Raw genomic sequence first — 9,685 nt, forward strand, 5'->3', positions numbered from 1 at the left:
CAGGCAGGTGAGGAGACTTTGCATGAGTTGAACTTTGAGTGAAGCTATATTTGGAAAAAAGAGAACATGCACCGGAGAAATAGGGTATGGCTTGTGCAAAGGCTTAGAGGAAGGAGATGGTAAGTAGTTCATTTTGGCTGGAACATAGCTGTCAAGGAGACAAGTAACCTGGAAAGGCAGAGCAGAGAGCCCTACTGTCTTCACAATAGGTTTTCTTTAAGAGTTTATATTTTTTGTCTTGTTTGGGCACTTTTGAGGATTTAAAATTCTGAATTGATGGCATGACTGTTGAACTTCCATGATTATAATATTATACGATATTATATGTAACTATAATGCATATTCCTGTAGTGTGTAAATTAATAAAATTTATGTTTGATGTATCACTGTAGCACTAAATTGGAAATTCTTAAAAAGTATTTAATATGAAAAGTCATTAACAATTTCCTGCCACAGTGAGGAAAAGATTTTTGTGTGTAGGCCAAAAATTGCATATCTAGAGAAGTTTCCGCTCCTTTAACATCTTTTCACTTCTTTTTTAGTAGTCTGGCCCAAACAAATTTCATTCCATAGAAAACAAATCATTTCAGTTCTCAATGATATATCTGTGACCTGACATTTCCCAGAGTATGAATCAACTTTAATGGTTTCAGGAATGTTAAAAGAACAGGAACTGCCCTAGGTATGCAATTCCTGTCCTCTCATACACATGAAAGAACAGACCTTCCCTCTACATATTACTGTAATTAGACTACCGAATATTTATAAGGTTCAATAAATTTACAAGGCAGGAATTACCAAATTTCATGAATGCCTTTCACTCAGGGTACTGATCAATAAAGAGACAGAACAAATATCTGCTTCACTCTGAATTCAGGTCCATGATCTCTTTTAATGTTTTAAGATTTCCCAAAATATAAAGCAAATAGTTACAAGGCTGAAATTTTGAAACCACTCCTTTCTGCCTCATGGTTTATAATATGTGTGTATATATAAACATATAAAAAATAACATATTCCTATCACACCTATTGATTCTCACCCTAAAAAGATGAGAAGAAAATTGGATTTAGAGACAGAAGACCTAGGTTTGAATCATAGGTATTTGAGAGGAAGTTTCATTTCTCTTCTGTGTATGTATGTGTGTACATGTACATGTATGTGCACATATATCCCAACATTCCCCCACTCTTATGCCAGGACAAACTTGGCTTTTCCAACTTGACTTAGGGCAACCACTCCAGGGCACCATGTCAGCAACATCACAGGTGCCTTTTGGAAAATTCCATCCACCTGTGGATATATATATATATATATATATATATATATATATATATATATATATATTTAAAACCTCCTTTTAGTCAAAGTGAAAATATTAGGAATATTTTCCTTATACTTTCTATACTTTTTCTCCCCCCTTAGAAAAGTGAGTATTTCTTGGAGAAAGTGATTAATAACAAAATCATTAACTTCATTACTCCAAATGACTGTAAGATATATATTGATGGAAGGGAAGAGTTCCTTTTGTTTAACTCTTAAGAGTGAAGGTAGTGGTTGAGTGTGATGGTGACTTGATCACTCAACAATTCTGGAATTTTAACCCCAAATTGTACTTTTACATATGGTGATCTTTAACTTGCTCAAAATAGATGTCATCTGAAATTTTATCAGGGCAGAGGGTCATTGTAGAAACATGGGGAATTATACCAATTTAGATCTGGCTTGGATACAAATCAAAACGAAATGAAAATAATTTGACAAATGAATTAACATTAAATATTATTTTTCCTTGATATCCCTCTAGAGCACACCTACCCTATATACACAAATCTACAAAATGCTTACCAGATTATTCTGAGGCTGAAGCTGGCAGGCACCCCTTGTAGGGCAGGCATGGAATTCCCAGGCAATTATGGTAAGAGCTTCACCAGTCTTTTTGTTTTGTGTAGGACCTAATGAGTTGTCATGGATGGATTGCATTTTCCAATGCAGGTCTCATTACATTCTCTTTTCCCCAAAACTCATCCCTCCTCCAAACATACTGAAAAGATCAAAATTAATATTACCTCAAGTTCCTATTGTAATTGATTTTATGCCTTATTGATTTTTTTGTAATTGAGAGTACATCTGCTTAAAGTCATTTTTCTATTTCCTTAAGTTGAACTCAGAAATGTAGCCTTCCCTCTGAGTTTGCTTAAAGTTAATTTAAATAAAAAGGGTTTTTTTATCTCACATTCTGGTACTCATTGGAATACTTCCTGAATATCTGTTTATTAAGTCCCACAAGTTAATGTGTTGCTATCCTCAAAAGACATGCCATCTATCCTTGCCTGTCTTTGTGTAATTATGAAAGTCTTTATCTCTTCTAAGGAGACAGAAAGACAAAAAGTCTAGTAGCTGTGATCCTCTAGCAAAGACTACAAGATAGAGGTGGATCCCATGGTGCAATTAAGATTCTTTAATTATTAAAGGAACAATTAGGTGGTGCAGTGAATAGAGTGTCAGGCCTGAAGTCAGGAAGACTCATTTTCCTGAATTAAAATCTGACCTTAAACCCTTATTAGGTGTGTGACCCTGGGCAAGTCACTTAACCCTGTTTGCCTCAGTTTCCTTATCTGCCAAATGAGCTGGAGAAGGAAATGTCAAACCACTCCAGTATCTTTGCCAAGAAAACCCCAAATGAAGTAAAATATAACTGGAAAAGCAAGAAATTGCTAGAGAAGGGGGATTAGCCTTTGAATGCCAATCCACATTCATTAACTGCAGTGTCCCTGCCTTGATCCTACAGCCTATCACCTTTTTTCAATGCCCCCGCAAGACTCCTCCTTTGTGGTGTGTGAGTAGAGAGACTCCTTTTCTTAGGGTCTCTGGCTTTGCTGAGGTTGCCAGTCTGACTGGCTTTGTTACCAATTAGATGCATCACTTAAAAAAAAAATTTTACTTTCTGCTTAGTAACAACTTTAAGATAGAAGGGCAAGGGCTAGGCAAAGGGGGTTAAGTGACTTGCCCAGGGTCATACAGCTAGGAAGTATGTGAGACTAGATTTGAACCCAGGACCTCCCAACGCCAGGCCTTACACTCAGTCCACTGTTCAACCTAGCCGCCCCTATATGTATCATTGTCAATAGACAGGTCTTAGAGTCTTTACCTCAGGCTACCTTTATTGGATTTACTCCATACTTATTTGTTTTGAGGGCATTACCATCCTTTTAGTCATCTAAGATTAAAGCCTAAGAATCATCCTTGACGATAGCTTCTCCCTCAATCCCCAGATCCCTTCAGTTGGCAAGACTTGCCAGTTTTACCTCCATACTATCCGTCATCCATACTCTTCTCTCCATTCACACACTACCACCCTCATTCAGGCTCTCATCCCTTCTCACCTGGACCATGACAATAACCTGCTGACTGCTTCAGGTCTTTTTCATACTCTTATCCATCCTCTATATAACTATCAAATTGGTTTTCCTAAAGTGCATCTCAACCCACCCTACCTTAATAAACTCCAGTGCCTCCCTCTTAGCTGGAGGAGTAATAGAAGCTACTCATTTAAAGTCTTTTCACATCTTGGCTCCAACATATGCACTGTTCTCCTTCCTCTATTCCCTGACCAGCCAAACTGGTCTTGCTTTTCCTTATACAAACAACTTTTCATGCACAAACACAACTAATGCCAAACATGAAGGAAACGATGGTATGATACTATCCAGTAAGCAAAGTCGAGTAAAGAAAAAAGAATGGATTTATATTGAAAATTTTCTATTGAGTTAAAAGAAATCACTTTTTCTTGTTTTTGACTCCTTGCTAAAAATAAGTGCTTGTTGATTTAACAAAAGCTGTTGTGCTCGTTGACATACTATTTGGGCCTATTTTCTTATTGTGTATCTTTCCATAAAAAAATAACCCCACCCAAACTCATCTACTTGGTCAGCTACATTGATTAAATTAGCTGAACAATGAGCTACTAACAGTTATTTGCAGATTTGCCCAATCCCCTAGTAGGAACACAGCTGTTTTTCAAAAATGACAAAATCTATTCAATCACCTTGCTCTTAAGGTCAAAAAAGGTTTTTTGTGTTATTAATAATAAAAATATTTAAAAATTTTAAATATTGTTTCTTTTTGCTTTATCACTTTTAAAATGTCCATTTTGTATTTCTTTTTATGTATTATTTTTATGTTCTTGTATACATATATAATTTGTAAATAATTTGTAAATATATATATATATATATATATCTGGGGTATGTTATAAACTGGGCCTGACTGACAAGTTCCCCTAGTAGTTTATGTTCAGGATTGGAATAAAATAAGACACTTGTAAGTCATTCAATAGTTGATTAGCTATTACTGAAGAAGGATGTTCAACAACTTTCTCAATGGATGGGGGAGGAAATGGAGGGAGGGAAGGGAGAAAGAGAATTGGAACTAAAAAAAAAGGATAGGCATTGAGAATACCTTGAGCTCACATCCCATCACTTTTGACCAGCCTAGAGCGTCTCATGTTTCTTCTATACTTGGATGTCCAGGAAGTGGTCAACAGCCTTTAGCCTTTAGCCTCCCAAGCCAACCAAGTCTTGAGGATGGCTATAATACCTTTGGTGGAAAAAAACTAGTCTGAGGTGCATGGGGGAAGGGATTAGAGCATTGCTCCTACCACAGAGTCCATATTCTCCAAAAATTTTAATTTGAATATCAATTTTTAAAAAGTTTTAGGGGGCACCTGGGTGGCTCAGTGAATTGAGAGTCAAGCCTAGGAATGGGAGATCCTAGATTCAAATCTGGCCTCAGACACTTTCTAGCTGTGTGACCCTGGGCAAGTCACTTAATCCCCATTGCTTGGCCCTCACTCTTCTGCCTTGAAACTGTAAAGGTTAAATTTAGTGTTTGGACTTAAATTATATGAAATAATGTGGTTGCTGAAGTTATTATATCCCAAGTCAGAAGTTAATTTACCAAATTAGAGGGGAAACAATAAAGTAGAGAAATGTGAGTGAGGTTAGAAAAAATACCTATACTAGTCCTCAGCCAGGAGGGCCAGTAGTGAGTAACTACGAGGCCGCCTCCAAGATGAAAGCTAATTTGTTAGGAAACTAGGAACAGAGTCAGCCCTTTTCACTCACCCTGGGAAGTAGTCCAGGAGTCAGAATGTAAGTTGAAGCCATGATTCATGCCACAGTCTCCAGTGAAGTTCCCTTGAAGACTATCTCCAGGAGACATTCTCCACGAGACTCAACTTCACGAGACTGCTACAGCCCAAGCATTTCGTGGCTTTTATGGTGGTTTCCTGTTCCTGCCCCTCTTGACAGGGGCCAATCACAGTTAATAAATTGTTCAGCCCTGCCCAGGGGCAGTGTCTGTGGGATTGACTTGTTACCTCTAACAGTGTTAACTCTCATAGCATTCACACGTTTCTGAGTTATCACTCAGTCTAGCATTTAGTTTAGTGGGTTGCAGACTTCCCCCTACTTAAGGTTAAGTAGGGGTGTCTCCCTTTTGGATGTGTAAACTCCTATAGTAAGAGTTTCCCTTACTTTAGGGTTATGTAGGGGTATATTGCTTTAGTTGATTAATTCAAAAGTAGACCAAGGAGAGTTAATCCTGTCCTTACAATCTAGTGAAGTACTAAGTAGGGGTATTTAAGTTATTTGTTAACCAAAGTTTTAAGTCCAACTAGGTAAAGAGAATAAAGGATTCCCTTTTCATAAGTGTAAACTCAGAAAAGACGAAGAGAACCAAGAATTTCTTTTCACAGAACCAAAATACACAATATTGATTCTAAGACGGAAGGTAAGGGTTTTTTTTTAAAGGTTTTAAGCAGGTATTCAACATATAGATATGTGTAGATTTATGTATGTGTTTATATAGATACATATACATATGTGTGTATGTATAAATATATGTGTGTGAAATGATATGTGTGTGCAATGAAAAGACCATGTACATAAAATAGAAAATTATGTATATCTATATCTATATATAAAACAAAAGCTATAAATGTATGTGTGTACACATCTATATGTACATATCCATCTAGATAAATGAAAGAACACTGACTCAGAAGTCAAGTGAATTACTCCTTTGACTTCAGTTTCCTCATCTGTGAAATGAGGAGAGTTGTCTTGGTGGCCTGTGAGGGTCCTTCTAACTCTTGATCTCTAATCCTTTAATCCAATAACTACCTTACTATTATGTGCCTATAAAAAACAAAAACATAAATGATAGAGGAAATATTTTTAAAATGTGAACTTTATCAACAATACAAAATTCCTTTTTGCTCTTGCTAAGTAGTATGAATATAAGTGGTTTTTAATTAGAGCAGAATGATTGAATAGGCTTCCTATTTTTAAAAAACCTCAGTTCTTCACCCTGTGAGAGAACAATTTGAAGGTTTGGTTCTAAGTTCAGCTTATTTTGAAACCTGATTTTAATGGTTCTCATAGCTGAAAAAGAGATCTCATAGAGATACAGAGATCCAAATGGGAAAAGTGAATTAATTATTGAATGCTCTGAATAAATCATGATGATAGTTTTTCAGTCCCATCCAATTATACAAAGATTTTTGTTGAAATTCAACAAGTAAATTTCCCTCCTTAGATATCAATTAGTTTGGTTTTACAACTAATCAGAAAGTGTTGCATTTTTACATTTTTTTTTTTTTGGCAAATGTGTTAAAAACTCAATGAAATTCTTCTTCTGGAACATTTTCAAACAGGTTAAAATTTCTGTTTTCATGTTTTTTTTTTAAACCCTTAACTTCTGTGTATTGGCTCATAGGTGGAAAAGTGGGCAGTGTGGGTCAAGTGACTTGCCCAGGGTCACACAGCTGGGAAGTGTCTGAGGCCGGATTTGAACCTAGGACCTCCTGTCTCTAGGCCTGGCTCTCCATCCACTGAGCTATACAGCTGTCCCCCATTTTTGTGTTTTTTAAAGTATAAGTATCAGTTAGAGGTTGCACATTTTTTTGGAACAAATGCTTGGTTTCTAAGTGTCTTGCTAATTGGGATGACTTCATTCAAGCATTAGGTAAGATCTTAAGGCACAATACACACTTAAGATGAGGTTCATTGAGAATGGTATTGTATATAAATCCATATGTTCTGTAATATTCTTGGTCATTTTTGAAGATATTTGGCTGACTCCTAGTCAGACTGTCTTTGTTGTTGCCTTACAAGGAGATTAACCAAGAGCCCGTACTAAGAGTCAGACAAGGGCCAGCTTCGCCATTTTCATTTTGTTCAATTGTGCATAAAGTATTGTTAGTATTATCTTAAATCTGCTCTTTCTTTGCTAGAATCTTTTTAAATGACTTGTCCTTAATTCATAAATCTAATTAAATTAACATGTCATATTATGTCAAAGGTGAGCAAATGAATGAGGATCCATTGTCATCACCTTTTTTTTTTTAACCCTTATGCAATAATGTAAATGGGTTTGACAAATATAAGAATTGAAAAAATATTGTTGTGGTCACCATTTATAATAATTAACCCCTAAGTCAAAAGGCTGTTAGTAGCTTTAGTAGCTTTATTATATAGCAAGGTAGAGATAATAAAAGAGGGAAATGTAGGAAGGAGGTAGAAGGTATTGCCTAGCTAAATTCCCTAAGCCCAGATCCGAAGAAATCCAGCTCAGTTCTGACAAAGGCTCCCTCAGGTCCTGATCTCCAACCAGAGGTCATGGTAGTCTCTTGAGTCTTACCAGCGCAGAATCAATCTCCAACACAGAAGTCCGAGGCAGAAGACCCTCCAATGCAGAAGTAGTTCAGCAAGAACCACCAATGCATCAGAATCCTTCTTTCACTTAACTTCCACCCAATACTGTGCATTGGTTCCAAGGCAGAAGAGTAGCGGTAAGGGCTAGGCCATGGGAGTGAAGTGACTTGCCCAGGGTCACACAGTTAGGAAGTGTCTCAGACCAGATTTGAACCCAGGACCTCCTGTCTCTAGGCCTGACTCTCAATCCACTGAGCCACCCAGCTGCCCCCATGTCATCTTCTTCACTTTGTGAAATGCCACCCCTCCCCTTGAAGATGCCTTGAATACTATACAGGGTATGACTGTCTAATATATGGACCAAGTAAAGACTCTCATATTAATCCATATATTAAACATTTAGTAAAATCTTTTTAGATAAAATAGATAGAAATAGAGGTTCTATTTTCTCCCCATAGCATAGACCAATGGATAACCTCACTTTGAAGGCCACTTTAAAGACTGTTGAACTAGAGAAAGAATTGGTTAGTAGGTTGTTGCCACAGACCACATGGGTGTTTCTGAGAGTCTCCCCGATGGGTGTTGGTAGAAGAAATAGACAGGAACTCCCCCCCCCCTCAGTGATACACTCTTCACTGACCCCTCTTCTCTCTATAATCTTTGGAATCTCCAGTCTGAAAGAAACAAATCACCTTTTATCTTCAACTTTTGTCTCATGTGTCCTTCTGCCTTCACAGAGACCTAGATTTACTCAGATCCCACCATGGGGAGGCAGTGTGGTGTTGTGGGAAAAACATCCTCCTAAACCATCCATGTCCTGACTGCCTACAAACTGTATATCAAGGGCCTTCCTCTCTTCTCTGTTCAACACTGGGCCTGAAGTCAGGAACTCCTGAGTTCAAATCCAGCCTTAGACACTTACCTATCCACAGGGGAAAGGCAAAACAAATTATAGTATTTCAGTGCAAAGGGATACTGTTGTACCATTAAAAATAACATATGTAGACTCTGAGATATTTCTTCATATATAAAACTTTATGTGAAGTAATGCTCCCCCGAGCTGGGTGGAGGCAGCAACTGCCAGATGGCTCCTGAGCAAAAGCAATAAAGATGGACCAGTAGCACTTGGATAGAAGGCCAACATCAACTGGGCTCTGGACTCTTGAAGGAGTGATTTATTATAAACAGCTACATTATAATATATTTGGCATTTACACAGGACCTTAAGATTTATAAAGCAATCTGAATACATCAATCTTACAGTTACCCTCTGAGATACTTTGGTTATAATTATTATCCCCATTTTATAGGTAAACAAACTTGAACTCAGAGGTTAGGCAACTGGCTATAGTGCTATAGGGTCACAATGAATGTTGGAAGTAGGATTTTAGCCCTGGCTTGAAGTCCTATCCTCTGACCTCTATGCCACCGAGATGCTTCATAGTGGCTCTGGAAAGGCATTTTCCCTGGGCCTCTTTAGCCCCCAGCCCCTTCTTAGAAATGTTCCAGGAGGTCTTACCCATGGTCCCAAATTCTTTTTTTTCCTGTTCTCCAACATGAGGGCCTGAAACTCCTGGCCCTTTCTGATCCTCAAGCTTGCTTAGCTCCCAGATTGCAGATTTGCTTCTCTATCACTTACCAATTCCCCATTACATAAGGCTAATCCTTCTGCTGTGGTCACTGAATCTTACTGAGTGACTGTCACATGCATTTGTTCTCTTTCTTCTGCTCTCACATGCTCCTGACCATCAGAATATTTCCTAGGATTTAGTCACAAGGGGAAAGGGTCATATCCAGAATCTACAAGAAAAAGAGAAGAGTCTCTCCAGAGTAACCCTGATAGTTCATCTAATCTACATCCAAAGTTCCAGTATGATTCCATGATAAACTATAGGCCAGCTGTCCAACTTGCTTGTAGCTCCCAAAAGAAAGCTCACTTTATCTTAATAGATGCAGGAAAAGCCTTTG

Source organism: Gracilinanus agilis, chromosome 1 (genome assembly GCF_016433145.1).
Source record: "Gracilinanus agilis isolate LMUSP501 chromosome 1, AgileGrace, whole genome shotgun sequence".
Lineage (NCBI taxonomy): Eukaryota > Metazoa > Chordata > Mammalia > Didelphimorphia > Didelphidae > Gracilinanus > Gracilinanus agilis.